At 46.9% G+C, this 15,887-nt stretch overlaps 1 long non-coding RNA gene across 1 annotated transcript; it reads right to left on the minus strand.

Annotated features, from left to right (window-relative positions):
- Positions 1-1,879: 1,879 nt before the first annotated feature.
- Positions 1,880-15,552, minus strand: LOC137521950 (uncharacterized). Its single transcript, XR_011022241.1, has 3 exons — positions 15,466-15,552; positions 13,315-13,365; positions 1,880-2,336 (listed from the first exon to the last, which is right to left on the minus strand). It is a non-coding gene; the product is annotated as an uncharacterized lncRNA (long non-coding RNA).
- Between the last annotated feature and the right edge of the window lie 335 nt (positions 15,553-15,887).

Genomic DNA, 15,887 nt, shown 5'->3' on the forward strand with positions numbered 1-15,887 from the left:
GTCCGCGACATCTCTAATCACAGCCTAGTTGTTGGCATGCTTGGCACTGTACACTGAGTTTTCTGTTGGTGGGCTCTGATCCCTGCCGCTCTGTTTGTTTATTTGTGTGTTTGTCTTGTTTTTCTTTTATAAAATTTGGCTATTTTGTTCCCCTTTGATTTTTAACTCCTCCCTCCCACCCCCCAGCCAGCCAATCCTAGCGATCCTCTCTCATAGGCATCAGCCTATGAGAGGGGTTCGCTCTGTGCATCTCCCCAGGGGACAGGCAAGTGTTACGGCTGTTCCCAGTACAGCGCTGCCTTAGATTGCAGCGCTGTACATTGTAAATAGATGGCGGCTTCACGTCTAACAGTCTCCTAGGAAGACTGATGACTGAGTGGAGCTCTGACATTCAAGCGGAGATGCGCGTGTATTGGTGCGCAAACTCTCCTGTAAAACCCCGCCCCAGGACCCCGCTGCTTAAAACTGAGGGTACCTCTGGCTTCCTAATGCTAAGGGGCACCTGTAGCTACCTATGACAGGCAAGGGAAGTAAGGGAGAAGTGACAGCTGGGCCATCCAACATGCTTGCAGTGTGGTTCGGCAGGTGTTTATAGATTTATGGAAGGTGAAGTCTAGGGTGCCAGGACATTCGTGCCTATAGGCTCCTGTGATGTAAATTTTTTGGGTACGTTTAAAAACGTTTACTTTTGTGAAGATTATGATGGAACGCAGACACATCCGAAGTTTAGATAGGTATATTTAAGTAAACACAATGTAACAAGTGGTGAATATTACACACTCTCTGGCTGTCCTCCAGCTCCTGCACAATCAGAGAGTGTGTGTCACATTCCACACTTGTTACATTGTGTTTACTTAAATGTATCTATCTAAACTTCGGATGTGTCTGAGTTCCATCATAATCTTCACAGAAGTAAACATTTTTAAACGTACCCAACAAAACGTTTAATAAACTGATCAAAGAATATACTATCTCCTAGGGATGGTCGTAGTCAGCCAACTTCGCTATGCTAGAACTACGTGTAGTTCTACGCAATTACGCTTCGCAAACTACGGCTATGAAATCAGAAACTTTGTTAAAAAACGGAAGCTTTGCGTAGTGCGAAGCGTAGTTTATGCGGACGCTTATGCCCTTATGCGGAAAAATTTCCACAATAATCCGCTAACTATACGCATGGGTGAACTAATACAGTTTATGCATACGCATCCAATGCAGGATTGTATACGTATAGAAGGGCAATAATATTTCTGCGCAAGCGCAATGATCCCCATAGACGCAGTTACTGCATGCGTAGTTGACTTCGCAATACATATGTCAACTACGCGTAGCGGGCGAAGCTTCGCATAGCGGTACTACGACTACGTGGAAATGCGTATGTGTAGTTCTTAAACTTCGTCTATGAACTATGATGCGTAGTTGCGGACTACAACGCGTAGATTCGCACTGGCGTAGTTTACGAGCAACCCTGCTATCTCCTGATTTTGTTATACAAGGAGGTGGATAATGAAATCATTTGGTCTTTTGTCTTCTGAAGTGATTTTATTTTTAGGGTATAAATTACAAAGCTATAAATCACAAGCTATAAATCAAGTAAGATTATAAAAAAAAAATTGCAATTTTGTACATAGTCATATCATTTGTATCTTCCTGGTTTGGACCCTCCAGGGCACCGTTATGGGCATTGCTTGGGCAGCACACAGGGCCTGGAGTCACCAGCCTGGAAGTTATATTCATGTCACCAGGGTTTGGTGACATGAAGGCACCGTTATGGGCATTGCTTGGGCAGCACACAGGGCCTGGAGTCACCAGCCTGGAAGTTATATTCATGTCACCAGGGTTTGGTGACATGAAGGCACCGTTATGGGCATTGCTTGGGCAGCACACAGGGCCTGGAGTCACCAGCCTGGAAGTTATATTCATGTCACCAGGGTTTGGTGACATGAAGGCACCGTTATGGGCATTGCTTGGGCAGCACACAGGGCCTGGAGTCACCAGCCTGGAAGTTATATTCATGTCACCAGGGTTTGGTGACATGAGGGAACCGTTATGGGCATTGCCCGGGCAGCACACAGGGCCCGGAGTTACCAGCCTGGAAGATACTGTATATTTATGTCACCAGGGTTTGGTGACATGAGGGCACCGTTATGGGCATTGCTTGGGCAGCACACAGGGCCCGGAGTCACCAGCCTGGAAGATATAGGGACTCTGACAGAAACAGCCGGGCTCACAGCTTAACTTGCAAAAATCAGGAGGATTTGTCAGTCGTTCACAGTTCATGGGGCAGGCGCTGCCACACCCATCCCAGACCTGATGGGCAAATGGGCAGGTTTCATCCGCTGCAAAACAGAAGAGAGAATACATTGTTACCGTTAAGTTATTTTATAAAAAATAAAAAAAATAATAAAAAATTCAGAATCGGGTTTGATCAGAAATACAATATAACCCCCCAGCTGATTTGGTCCCAAAACACAAGGTACCAGCAGCCTTGCTACTCCCATACCCAAAAACCAAGACTTATAACTGCTCAAAGACCGCGTCACGCCAATGGGCGTGACTGTGCGGCATCTCCAATTGGCGTCAAGTCCTGGGGCCGGCTACTGCAGGAGATCGCATCTCCGCTTGGTAGGCTAAGCTCTTCTCCGCCTTCAGCCTCCCAGCGACTGTTAGATGGCGAAACCGCTGTCTATAAACATAGAACAGTGCTGCGATCTACAGCAGCGCTGTAGTGGGGACAGCTGTGTGACACGGCTGTCGCCCTGGGACACAAGAGAGCGATCGGCTCTCATAGGCTGAAGCCTATGAAAGCCGATCGCCATGATTGGCTGGCTGGGGGGAGGGAAGGTTTAAAAACAAATAATAATAATAAATAGCAGAAAAATAATAGAAAAAGAATAACAAAAAATGTATAAAAAATAAATAAACATTGGGGGAGCAATCAGACCCCACCAACAGAAAGCTCTTTTGGTGTGGAGAAAATAAAGGGGGAGATCACTTGTGTGCTGAGTTGTGCGACCCTGCAGCAAGGCCTTAAAGCTGCAGTGGCCGATTTAAAGAAAAATGGCCTGGTCTTTAGGGGGGGGGGGGTTCAATACTGTGGTCCTTAAGTGGTTAAAGTGTACCTGTAGTGAAAAAAGTGCCCTAAATGGGTACTTACCTAAGTAGAGGGAAGTCTCTGGATAATCCAGAGGTGTCCCCCATCCCCCACCCTACTCGCCGTTCCAGCCCTGGAGCTCAGCCGCACTGTGTAGTAGCACAGCATCCTTGCTATTGTATAGGCCCCTCTGCTCAGTGCAACCGCGCTTATTCCCATACAAGAGCTTGGCCGCAATCTTCTGAGGGTCCCACAACTAGATCAGTGGTCGGGAGGGAGGCGTGGGAAGCCTTCTGGAGGATCCAGAGGCTTCCTTCTATCAAGGTAAGTATGTCACTTTTAGACCTGTGGACGTCACAGGTTTTCTTTAAGCAGAAAGTACAGTGGCATAGCGAGAGATCATGGGGCCCCATAGCAAAACTTTAATGGGGCCTTCAGATGTAGGCACTCTTAAGAAATACGACCTGCCCCTATCCTATGGATACAAATTAATTGATCAGTTTACATTCTCAGGTAATAATTGCACATAGTTCATGGGCACTGAGACAAAGCTTGAGGGCAGAGATGGTCCGAACTGTTCGCCGGTGAATGGGAACCGGCAAACTTCCGTGATTCGCGATCGCGGAGAACCGTGAACTTTTCCGGAAGTTCGATTAGCCCCCATAGTGCATCATTAGGGTCAACTTTGACCCTCTACATCACAGTCAACAGGCCCATTGTAGCCAATCAGGCTACACTTCCTCCTGGAGCCCCCCCCTTATAAAAGGCGGGCAGTGTCAGGCATTGGACTCACTCATGTGGCTGCAGTAATTAGAGAAGGGAGAGCTGCTGCAGAGAGAGCTATAGGGAAAGCTTAGTTAGGCTCTTGTAGGCTTGTTAGCTTGCTCCTTGCTGATTCTTATTGCTAAAAAAGCACCCCTCAACAGCTCTTTTGAGAGCTAATCTTGTTTTGTGATCTTTTTTTTTCCTTTGTGTGTGTCCCACTGACACTTGTGTTGCATAGACAGCCTTGGTAATTCCTACTGTGTGTGCCACTGCCAGGCCCAGCACATTCAGTGACTACCTGTGTGTGTGACAGGCAGCTGCACAATTGTAATCCCAATCACTGCACCTGTTCACTGTTCAGTGCACCTACCTACCTATACCTACGTGAGCGCACGCATTGTTAATACCACCAGTGATTGCACCTGTTCAGGGTACCTGCCTGTGTGTGTGTGACAGGCAGCTGCACATTTGTAATCCCAATCACTGCACCTGTGAGCGCAAGAAGTGTAATATACCACCAGTCATGGTACCTGTGTGTGACAGCTGCACATTTGTAATACCAATCCCTGCATACCTGTTCACTGCACCTGTGTGCCTGCACGCTGTTTAGTATACCAGTCCGTGCATACCTTTTAACTGCACCTGTGTGACAACTGCACATTGTATTGTAATACCAGTCACTGCATACCTTTCATTGCACCTGTGTGACTGCACATTGTATTAGTCAATTCAGTGCATACCTTTCACTTCATCCACCCTGACATGGACAAAACAGGTAGAGGCAGAGGCAGGGGCAGACCCAGAGGCAGGCCACCTGGCAGGTCTTTTCTAGGTCGTGCGGCCCTGGCCCAAAGTACAGTGCTCAGAATAAGGCACATCCCATCAACTCCCAAGATTGTCAGGACGTGGTTGACTATTTAACACAGAACACCTCATCTTCTGCAGCCACCAGCACTATTACAAGCACCACATCCACTACATTTGACACTTCTCAGGAGTTCAACACAAGTTATTCAGCAGCGCTTCCTTGTATTACTCCTCCACCAAATATCAGTCACCCATCAGGAGTGCGACTCACCTATTTTATATGCTACGATCACAGTAGCACATACGCTTGTGGGGCATTAAATAGGTTCCCCTCACCTTCCACGACACATCTCAGACCAAATAAGCAGGAAAAACAGCGATATTTCAGACTCTGAACTCATGGAGCATTCCTCTTACACCTTAAAGCATGAAGCAAAAAAGCTCCTCATTGCGCAGTATTGTTAAAAATTTAAAACACTTTATTTAAAATTGCACTCACGTGGTGTTTGCAGTGTTTCAGCTTTTGGAATTGTTACAGCGGGTTCCACCCCGCGCGGTCTCCCGGGCTGACCGCCGCGTTGATTCCCCCTTGCTGCAAAGTATCACCGGCTGCACTGCCCTTGTTCCGGCGCGTCCACTGTGTCGGCAAGACTCCTCCCTACCAGTTTCGTCATAAAGTATGACTCATTCAGGGGATCCCCTGAATGAGTCATACTTTATGACGAAACTGGTAGGGAGGAGTCTTGCCGACACAGTGGACGCGCCGGAACAAGGGCAGTGCAGCCGGTGATACTTTGCAGCAAGGGGGAATCAACGCGGCGGTCAGCCCGGGAGACCGCGCGGGGTGGAACCCGCTGTAACAATTCCAAAAGCTGAAACACTGCAAACACCACGTGAGTGCAATTTTAAATAAAGTGTTTTAAATTTTTAACAATACTGCGCAATGAGGAGCTTTTTTGCTTCATGCTTTAAGGTGTAAGAGGAATGCTCCATGAGTTCAGAGTCTGAAATATCGCTGTTTTCCCTGCTTACATGGTCTGAGATGTGTCGTGGAAGGTGAGGGGAACCTATTTAATGCCCCACAAGCGTATGTGCTACTGTGATCGTAGCATATAAAATAGGTGAGTCGCACTCCTGATGGGTGACTGATATTTGGTGGAGGAGTAATATAAGGAAGCGCTGCTGAATAACTTGTGTTGAACTTTTTGTGGAAATATACTCATTTCTGAACAGAAGCGCAAGTCTCATGAACAATTGAAACAGAATTGATTTTAGCCTGTGGTTTATATTATCACTCTTAAAGCACTTGTTGAAAGACTGATGTATAGCATAGTGTGCATTCATAGCTCACTAATGATAAACTGACACCTAGTGGACGCTAACAGATAACTGATAACGTATTGGTGATTGAGATCACAATCTTATATCAATTAGTGGGAGCGCTGTTTTTATTTTATTTATTGTGACTTCTCAGGAGTTATTTGGTGGGGAAATCACTGATTCACAGCCATTATTGTTACAACAAGATGAAGGCGCTAAGCAAGTTACACCACCTCATATGTCTGAGTTAGGCGACACTATGGACGTAACATGAGGAGGAGGATGATGAAGTACCTGCTGTTGGTGCAGCTTTGGAGGTGTCTGATACAAGCAAAGCTTTGGAGGATGATTATGATGATGATACTGCCATGGATGCCACGTGGGATCCTAAGAGACACGATGACAAAGGGTACAGTTCAGAGGGGGAGTCAGAGAGGAGTAGGAGGAGACGAGTTGCTAAAAGAAGCAGGGGGAGTTCGTTGTCAAAAATAGCTGGTGGCAGTGTCCGGTGCCAGGTATCGCCACCTATGTACAGCCAGCCAACATGCCCTTCAACGTCAGCTGCTGACACCACCATGGTGCCCACACCCCAGGGTGGCTTAGCGGAGTGGACATTTTTTAGTGTGTATGCCAAAGATGCCAGAGCAATGCCATCTGTACTCTCTGCCACCAAAAATTGAGCCGTGGAAAGGCCAACACCCATGTAGGGACAACTGCCTTCTGAAGTCACATGCTAAAAAGGCACAAACTGCAATGGGAAGACCACCTAAGCAAAAGCAACACAAAAAAGCAAAGCCATCCTCCTTCTCCTCTTCCTCCTTCAGGTGCATCATCTTCTTCAGCCGCTTTCTCCCTTGCACCTTCACAATCACAGCCAATCTCCTCCACTCCGCCTCTCACCTTGAGCGGTTCCTGCTCCTCTGCACACAGCAGCAGCCAGGTGTCCGTGAGGGCAATCTTTGAGCGGAAGAAGCCAATATCTGCCAGTCACCCCCTTGCCCGGCCTCTGACAGCTGGTGTGACGGAACTGTTAGCCTGCCAGCTGTTACCATACCAGCTGGTGGACTCTGAGGCCTTCCGAAAATGTGTGGCCATTGGGACACTGCAGTGGAAGATACCAGGCCGCAATTATTTCTCCAAAAAGGTGATACCCAAACTGTACCGTGAAGTTGAGAGGCAAGTGGTGTCATCTCTGGCACACAGCGTTGGGTCAAGGGTCCATCTGACCACGGATGCCTTGTCTGCCAAGCATGGTCAGGGCAGGTACATTACTTACACAGCCCATTGGGTCAACCTGGTGACTGCTGGCAAGCAGGGAGTGCGTGGCTGTGCAGCGGACCTAGTGACACCTCCATGGCTTGCAGGCAGGCCTGCTGCCACCTCATCTCCTTCTCCTCTTCCTGCTACATCCTCTTCGCTGTCGTCGTCCTCCTCCTCCTTGGCTGAGTGGCAGTTCATTACTGCTGGTGCTGTAATCTCCACTCCAGCTACACAGCCTCAGCTCCCCAGGGCCTATGCTGCATGCCAGGTACGACAGTGTCACGCCATCTTAGACATGTCTTGCCTCAAAGCGGAGAGCCACACTGGAGCTGCAACGTGGTGTGTGACAACGGCAGCAATCTCATTTCGGCTTTGAATTTGGGAAAGTTGACACATGTACCCTGCATGGCACATGTGCTCAATCTCGTAATTCAGAGATTTGTGTCTAAGTACCCAGGCTTACAGGATGTCCTAAAGCAGCCCAGGAAGGTGTGTGGGTATTTCAGGAGGTCTTACACGGCCATGGCACGCTTCGCCAATATTCAGCGGAGAAAAAACTTGCCGGTGAGATGCTTGATTTACGATAGCCCGACTCGCTGGAATTCGACCCTCCTGATGTCGACCGCCTGCTACAACAGGAGAAAGCCGCCAAACAGTATCTTTACAACTACAGTCAAACGACACAGTCTGGGGAGATGGGGATGTTTTGGCCAAAGTACTGGACACTGATGCGAAATGCCTGCAGCCTTATGCGGCCGTTGGAGGAGTTGACAAACCTGGTGAGTCTCAATGAAGGTGCCATAAGTGACTTGATCTCATATGCCTTCTTCCTGGAGCGTGCCGTGCGTAGAGTGGTGGATCAAGCTGTGGAGGAGCATGAACAGGAACAGGAACGCGAGGAAGAGTTGTGGGATCAATTCTCAGCAGAAACAGATGATTCCTCAACACCTGCAGCAGCACAGGGGGGGGGGGGGGGGGTGAGAGTCGTTTGGGGAAGAGGAGTCAGATTATGAGGAAGGTGTCGTTTTGGAGGAGGAGGATGAAGCGGAAGAACAACCACAGCAGGTGTCGCAGGGGGCTTGTGCTGCTCAACTTTCCCATGGTATTGTTCGTGACTGGGGGGAGGAGGAGAACTTAGCTGACATCACTGAGGAAGAGCAACAGGAGATGGATAGAATGTCTGCATTCAACTTTGTGCAGATAGCGTCTTTCATGCTGTCCAGCCTGTTGAGGGACCCCCATATAAAAAAACTCAAGGGGAATGAGCTGTACTGGGTGGCCACGCTACTAGACCCTCGGTATAGGCACAAAGTGGCCGAGATGTTTCCAAATCACCAGAAGGCAGAAAGGATGCAGCACTTGCAGAACAAGCTAGATACTATGCTTTACAATGCAATGTAATTTTTCTGGCTGCACTGCAGCTGCAACAACAAAACAAAACGCATGTACACAGGGCCGGATTTGTACTTTCCAGTGCCCTAGGCCTGCTGTCACCAAGTGCCCCCCCCCCCCCCCCCCCAAAAAAAAAATATTTTGTCCAACACTCTGACAAATGGGCTCATTTCAGTTATGTTGCTCTGCCCCCCAGTCAACAAATAATTCCTGTAATTTGTGCTCCTGCCCGAATGTGCACAGCAGCCGATAGTGTTCTGGGCATGCATACTTGGTAAATGATGCTGATGTATGACCGGTACTTGTCAAGAAAGCATAACACTGTACCGGCCTCAGTTGCTGTGCACATCTGGGCAGGAGCGAGAAATTACAGGGAGCGCGAGTGGCCAGAGCATGCGCTGCTTCTTTATCCTCTGTGCGACTGGCTGCAGTCAGAGCCACATACAGGTGACAGGGAGAGCGAGTGACCAGAGCATGCGCTGCTTCTTTGTCCTCTGTGCGACTGGCTGCAGTCGGAGCCACAAACAGGTGGCAGGGAGCGCGAGTGGCCAGAGCATGCACTGCTTCTTTATCCTCTGTGCGACTGGCTGCAGTCGGAGCCACAAACAGGTGGCAGGGCAGAGCAATGGAGAGAAGCCCATCCAAAACAGAGAACAGGTAAGTAGCAAACATCCTGTCAGGACCCACTTTGGATGTTATTTTGTAATTAGAGTGGACCTGAACTCAGAACTTCCTCTCTGCTCTAAAAGATATGCAACAACATAACCTTTAAATAAAAACATTTCTTTGTTACAGCTGATACAAATCCTGCAATAAATCTGCAGTGTGTCTACTTCCTGCTTTTATGAAAGCAGACACATTTTTAACATCCTGTGCTTTCAAATGAGCTTAGATGTTGTGGCAGTCAGGAGACACAGTGTAGAGATAAATTACAACTTGTGATTAGACACAGATGAGGGGGAATTAGACAGGCTCTCGAAATACATACAGGGTACAGTTCTCTGTTTTCCTTCTGTCCTGTGCAAGAGTTCAGCTCCACTTTAAAGCATCTGAATGACATTTATTTATATTTGCTGAAAAATCTATGTATCTCTTTTGAATGCTGAATGTACATATGGTGGTGTGCTCTAACATATTGACAGTATACAGGAACAAAGGCTGAAGAAGGCTTATTAGCAGAAAGCTTTCTCTTTTTCTTTTAAGCAATTAAATGGTATCATCCTGATTCAAAACTTTCTGCTTTCACTGATGGTACAATGCTTACTGCTACAGGAAAGCAGGAGGATGCCAAACCATACACAGTAGCATAGAGGTAGTAACAGCTCAGGTGTCCTTTAGGGCTCATTTCCACTATAGCGAATCCGCATGCAGGCACTGCATGCGGATTCGCATAGGCAATACAAGTGGATGGGATTGTTTCCACTTGTGCGTCGTGCGGGTGCGTTTTGGTGTGCGGGGAAAATCTGCACGGCAGAGCCGTCAGATTTCGCGTGCGGCAGGAATGCGGGCGAATCGCCCGCAATGCTTTTAATAGGGAAATCGCATGCGGCTTTGTCATGCGGTTTTCCCTGCGATTTCGCGTACGATTTCGCATGTAAGGCTATAGAAATTTACACAGGCAGTGACATGGTTAAATTCGCCTGCTTCCTAGCCATGCGAAATTGTATGCATCCGCATGCGATTTCGTCTGCGGTGGAATGCAGGCGATTCCGCACTGCAACAGTGGAAACGAGCCCTCAAAGTCACAGTTTAGCAATGAATTGGAAGCAAGCAGTTCTCATAGATGGTAGGAGATGAAGGACAGAAAGGAGCCAGGAAAGAGTTAACTGAATCAGACAAAGGATCACTGCTAGCTAGGGAAAAAAAAGAGAGAGTCATAAATTAGGATTAGTTAAAGTAATTTACAACTGCTGGGTCAGTGTCAAAGCTGTAAAGGGGGTGAAGAAACTAGCAGACCTCACTGATGTTGGGAATGCCTGCATTAAAACTCAGTGTAACTTAGTTCTATCTGCTTTGTAATGTAAATCCCTGGCATTTCTCACATCATCTGTATGTCTATCATACAGAGGAATGGTGACAGTTATGATTGATTCTGATTGTTAGAACACATCAGGAAATGTGAGAGAGAGAAGCAAGGATTGGGGAACTCTGGAATTCAGCTATTAGTGCAGAGCAGGGCGCTGCCTGGCTGCGCTGCGGGACCAGAAGAGATGATTTACTTTGACATATGACCTCTTCTCTCTCCAAGTCATGCCGCCCTTCTTATCTTATCTGATTTTATCGCCCTAGGCCGTGGCCTTTCTGGCCTTTCCAGAAATCCGGCCCTGCATGTACATGTGTCAATTCCCCTTCATGATCATTACCTTGCCGCAGTAAAGGAGCTTGCGTATCACAATGAAGCAATGACCGCCGGCTATATGAGTGTCTCGGGGGGTTGGCCAAAGATAATAAGGTCGTTGCTTCAGACAGACCAAATTTGATCAACTGGACAGTCACTGTTGTTCTGTCAGTGAGCTACCTCAGCCCGGAGACCATATGGGCTTGTAAACCACCATTGCCTGCACTCTCGCCATGGTGCGCACCAGTCCAGCACGGCCGCCACTACACAAACAGCTGTTTGTGGTGCGTTACACAGTGAGTTTGGTGTGTCAGTGTGAAGCAGAACTCTAATTACACTCCCTTATTGATGTATACACATGCAAGATGTTTGAAAGCACTTTAGGCCTGCAATTTAGCATTCAATGTGATTTTTGCCCTTAAACGCTGCTTTGCGTCAAATCCAGACCTTTCCCCAAGACTTTTGGCGTCTATCCCACTCCGCCATGCCCCACTCCAGGTGTTAGACCCCTTGAAACATCTTTTCCATCACTTTTGTGGACAGCATAAATGTTTCTAGTTTTCAAAGTTCGCCTCCCCATCGAAGTCTATTGCGGTTCGCAAAAGTTTGCAAGTTCGCGAACATTTGCGGAGGCTCGTGAACGCGGTTCGTGAACCTAAAATCAGAGGTTCAGGCCATCTCTATTTGAGGGTGGAGAAACACATGAAAGTTAATGGTGAATACATTAAAGTGTACCCGAGTGGATGTGTGACATGATGAGATACACAGGTGTATGTAGAGGACAAAGCATGTTAATAACCAGGCTGTTTTACTTGTTTTTTGTTACTGCCTGAAAGAGTTAATTTTGGGGCATGGAAGTGACAGCTTCTGTCTTGTCGGGAATATAGTCAACCTCACTGATAAGCAAACTACAGCCATAAAGTTTTCCTGGCAGAATTCAACTTTTTAGTGCAGGGAGAGATAAAAAAAAGTAAATAGTTCATATATTTTTACTCAGGGACACTTAATAGGCTGCCACTGAGCAGAGACAACAAAACATTCCATCTACTTTGTAAATGTTTTAATATAATACAAAACCATGGGATATATATATATATATAAAGTTATTTTAAGGAGTAGAAGGATAAATACAATTATCTATCTCATCAGTTTATTTTCACCTCGGGTTCACTCTAAGTACCACCCGGTCCCCATATGCCCGAGGGCCCCATACCAGCAGCTATGGCTATTGCTATGCCCCTATGCTTTTTCCGTGTAAGCAGAATAGAGAAACCCACATAATAAGTAACAATAAACCTATTAAAAAAATGTTCATCAAGTTCAACCAGAAATAAAATAAATAAAATAATTAATTAAAAAAAAAAAAAAAAACACCGTCCTGAACCCACACATATTCCAGTGATCCAGGGAAAGGGAAAGGAAAAAAAACCTCACAAGGCCTGGGCCAGTTAGCCTTGAAGCAGATCTCCAGCCTGCAAGTTCGATGCCAGCAGCCTTCCTGTAAAAGAAAGTTATAGTTACCTGCACTGCCTTTTCCCTCAAAGCCGCCCAGATGACCCCAAATCACCCGACTTCTGGTGTGTGGCCCCGCCTCCCCCTATCTCCAGAGAAAAGTGCCAAGATGTTTACAACTCCAGTCCTTGTCGATTTTTTCAGAAGTCAGGTTATGTGGGGCCTTCGGGATGGATTAGAGGGAAAAGGCAGCGCAGGTAACTATAATTTTCTCTTATAGGAAGGCTGCCGGATTTTAACTTGTGACTAGAGATCCGCTTTAAAAAGGAAAAATTCCAAATGGCAGTCAAATAAACACGTTTGGGGGCGTTGCGGCGGCTGCGCGGTCAGGCTTCAGTAGCCTTCGTGTCGCGTTCCGATGCAGTCGCGTTTTTCTTCCCCTAGGGGGACATTAGCCGTCGCGGTTGGCCGCCCCCTGGAAGCTACATGTCGCTTCCAGGGGCAGCTCGAACGCTAGCGAAAATCGAGACCCGAACGCCGCGATCGTGTAAACGCGTGCGAAAGCTCGGTGTAAACGCTCCCATTCACTTGAATGGGAGCGTTTACCGCCACGTTCCGAACGCTTGTGGTAAACGCTCTGCAAGCGTCCGTCTGAACCAGCCCTTAAGATGCTCCACTGTTACTGTGAAGAACCCCTTGCTGAATAGATGGCAAAAACTTCTTTCCTCCATATGCAGATCATATCCCCTTGTCCATTGTACAACCCTACATACGAAAAGCTGATCTGCCAAGCTTTTGGATCACCGCCATAACGGATTGTGATGTAATGCACAGTCACCTTTCATTACATAGTGTGAACAAGGCCTATTGGTAGGTACATTCTGCTCACCTTTTATTGGTTCTTTCTTAGAAATTCTCTTGGCATCCGCAAGCCACAATACTGTTGGTGAAAAACAGATGTACAGCTCTAAATGTAATAGTAAACAATCACACAGACAAGCTAAAACTCCCCTTTAAGTTTTGTAAATGGCTGGGGGAGGGTCAGAAACTTTCTTTATCTTTTCTTTTTATTATTGAACTTTATTTATAAAGTGCTAACATATAATGCAACACTGTACAATAGACAGAGGAGACATAAAAGATACTACCTGAGGGAAGGCTCTGGGTCCTATAGACCCTTTCCCTCTCATCTCCTGGTCCCTGTTCCAACGCTGCCTCCCCTGGTAGAACATCCAACTGCTGGGCTTCCGAAGACTTCTAAAGTCTCCCGCAGAGGGGGATTCAAATTAAGTGACATCACTGGAACGAGTGGACCATGAGAGGAGTGGGAAGGCTCTATGTGATCCAGAGCCTTGTTTCTTCTTAGGTAAGTATCTGGGTTTTTTTTTTCTTGTTTTTTTTTTGGTGAGTGTACATTAGCTTTAAACAATGTTACACAGGGACAGTATAGCAATCAATTAATTAAACTCTTGTAATGTAGGAGGACTTAGGAAGGTCTCTCAGGCAGTGCAGTGTGTAGGGCAAATTGCTGTTGCTGAGGTAACCAATACATCTGCTGTATTGATAGCAGCAGGCTGTGTGTGAGGAATTCAGCAGGGGTGAGGAGCACCTCACAAATGATGCCTAGCCTGCACTGTTGCACTATCTGTAGAAGTGCTATTAAGCACTTCTTAATCTCCAATAGTTTAGGGATGGATTTGCACTTTTCTTAACTGTAGTGGAGCTCTAAAAATTCATGCTAAACTGCCACTATTATGATAATAAGAAGTTTCTTATTATCATGCAGAACAGTTCCACTGCTGGTCAGAACTGTTTGAGAAGACAGTAATGCTTTGGTAAATCTGGCCCACTGACTCCATACAGCAGCAGAGAAGAGCGCACAGGGAGAAGGACCCTGCCAAATATGTTTACAATCAGATATGTATGGATGTTCCTTTAGGTCAAATCCCCCATCCCCTTATTTTTTGGAATGATTTCAGCAACCAGTGTTTGGACATACCTAAATTGTTTAAAAAGACTCTGAAGTCTCTTTTTTTTACCTTATATTGTCATAAAATCCTCTTCAGCTTTCATTTCTAAGTGAAATCGCGGCATCCCCGTGGCAGATGAGTGATTTATTATAGAGAAATAGCCCTGCAAAGCTCCCGGGCTCGCAGGGCTTTACTTCCTGGAAGAGGCAGAGCTTTAGGCTGTAGCTCTGCCTCCTCCGCAATCAATCTCTGCCGATCACTGCCTCTCACCGCCCCTCTCAGTCTTCTTTAACTGAGAGGGGCGGGGAGGAAGTGGAGATCAGCGTAGATTGCGGAGAGGCAGAGCTACAGTGCAAAGCTCTGCCTCCCCAGGGCAGCAGCATCTGCGACCTGCAAAGTCGTGGAACGTTGCAGGTCTATTTCTCACTGATAAATCACTCATCTGCTGTGGGGATGCAGCGATTCCACTTGGACATTAAGGCTGAAGAGGATTTTATGACAATATAAGTTAAAAAAGAGACTTCAGAGTCTCTTTAAATGGGCATGTACAACGACAGGGAACACGTGAATTCCTGAACAGAAGTTCACTGCTGTAGCCAGGCCAAGCTTCAGCACTATGCGGTGCAAATCAGGAGCCAAAAAGCCCTGCTTCATTCGTTGGAGCTATTGTTACAGGCAGAGATGGGCTTTTGAGTATAAAGCCACTCGAATTCGAAATTGTAATGAAGCTTGATTAAGGCAGGTGTGAGCATAGGAGACGAGGGGTTACTTACTCAGAAGTCCATCGGGTTCCTATGCGTATCACTCCACTTGCACCCGACCTATGGGACGCATTCCATGACTCACTACTGCACTTCCTTCCTTCCAACTTGAAGAAGGAGGTGCATCCCATAGGTCGTGTGCGAGTGGAGTGATACGCATAGGAGCCGACGGACTTCTGGGTAAGTAACCCCTCGTCTCCCAGGCTCACACCCGCCTTAATCAACCTTCATTACAATTTTGAATTCGAGTGGCTTTCTACTCGAAAGCCCATCTCTGGTTCCATGATGTATTGTTGTTGGTTAGCTCACCCAGGGAGAAGAGAATCGCTCCAGCCTTCATTCGAAACCGAAACATGTTTTTCTGCTGTTTTTTTTCTGCTGTAAAACAAATCAATGTGCTAAAAAGAGAGAGAGAGAGAGAGAGAAAGAGAGAGAAGAATAATAAGGATCAAACACACACTAAAGACACTATTCATGAAAATGTTATTCCTGTTCTTTATTCACTCAGTTCCATTTCGGTGCTCTTTACCAGCAGCAACGAGTCTCGGACACATTTTTAAGTAGCCGTGCTTTTTTTTACATACACACGCAGGGGAGGACTGGCCAGGGGGGGAAAGGGGAGATTTCCCCCTGGGCTGCCTCTCGTTTAGCGATTTAGGGCTGGTACAGGGCCTGTTGCATTCATGTTTTTGTATAAGGCAATGTGAACCACTAGGCTGGCTGAGGGAAAT

This window comes from Hyperolius riggenbachi, chromosome 6 (genome assembly GCF_040937935.1).
Source record: "Hyperolius riggenbachi isolate aHypRig1 chromosome 6, aHypRig1.pri, whole genome shotgun sequence".
NCBI classification, from domain to species: Eukaryota; Metazoa; Chordata; class Amphibia; order Anura; family Hyperoliidae; genus Hyperolius; species Hyperolius riggenbachi.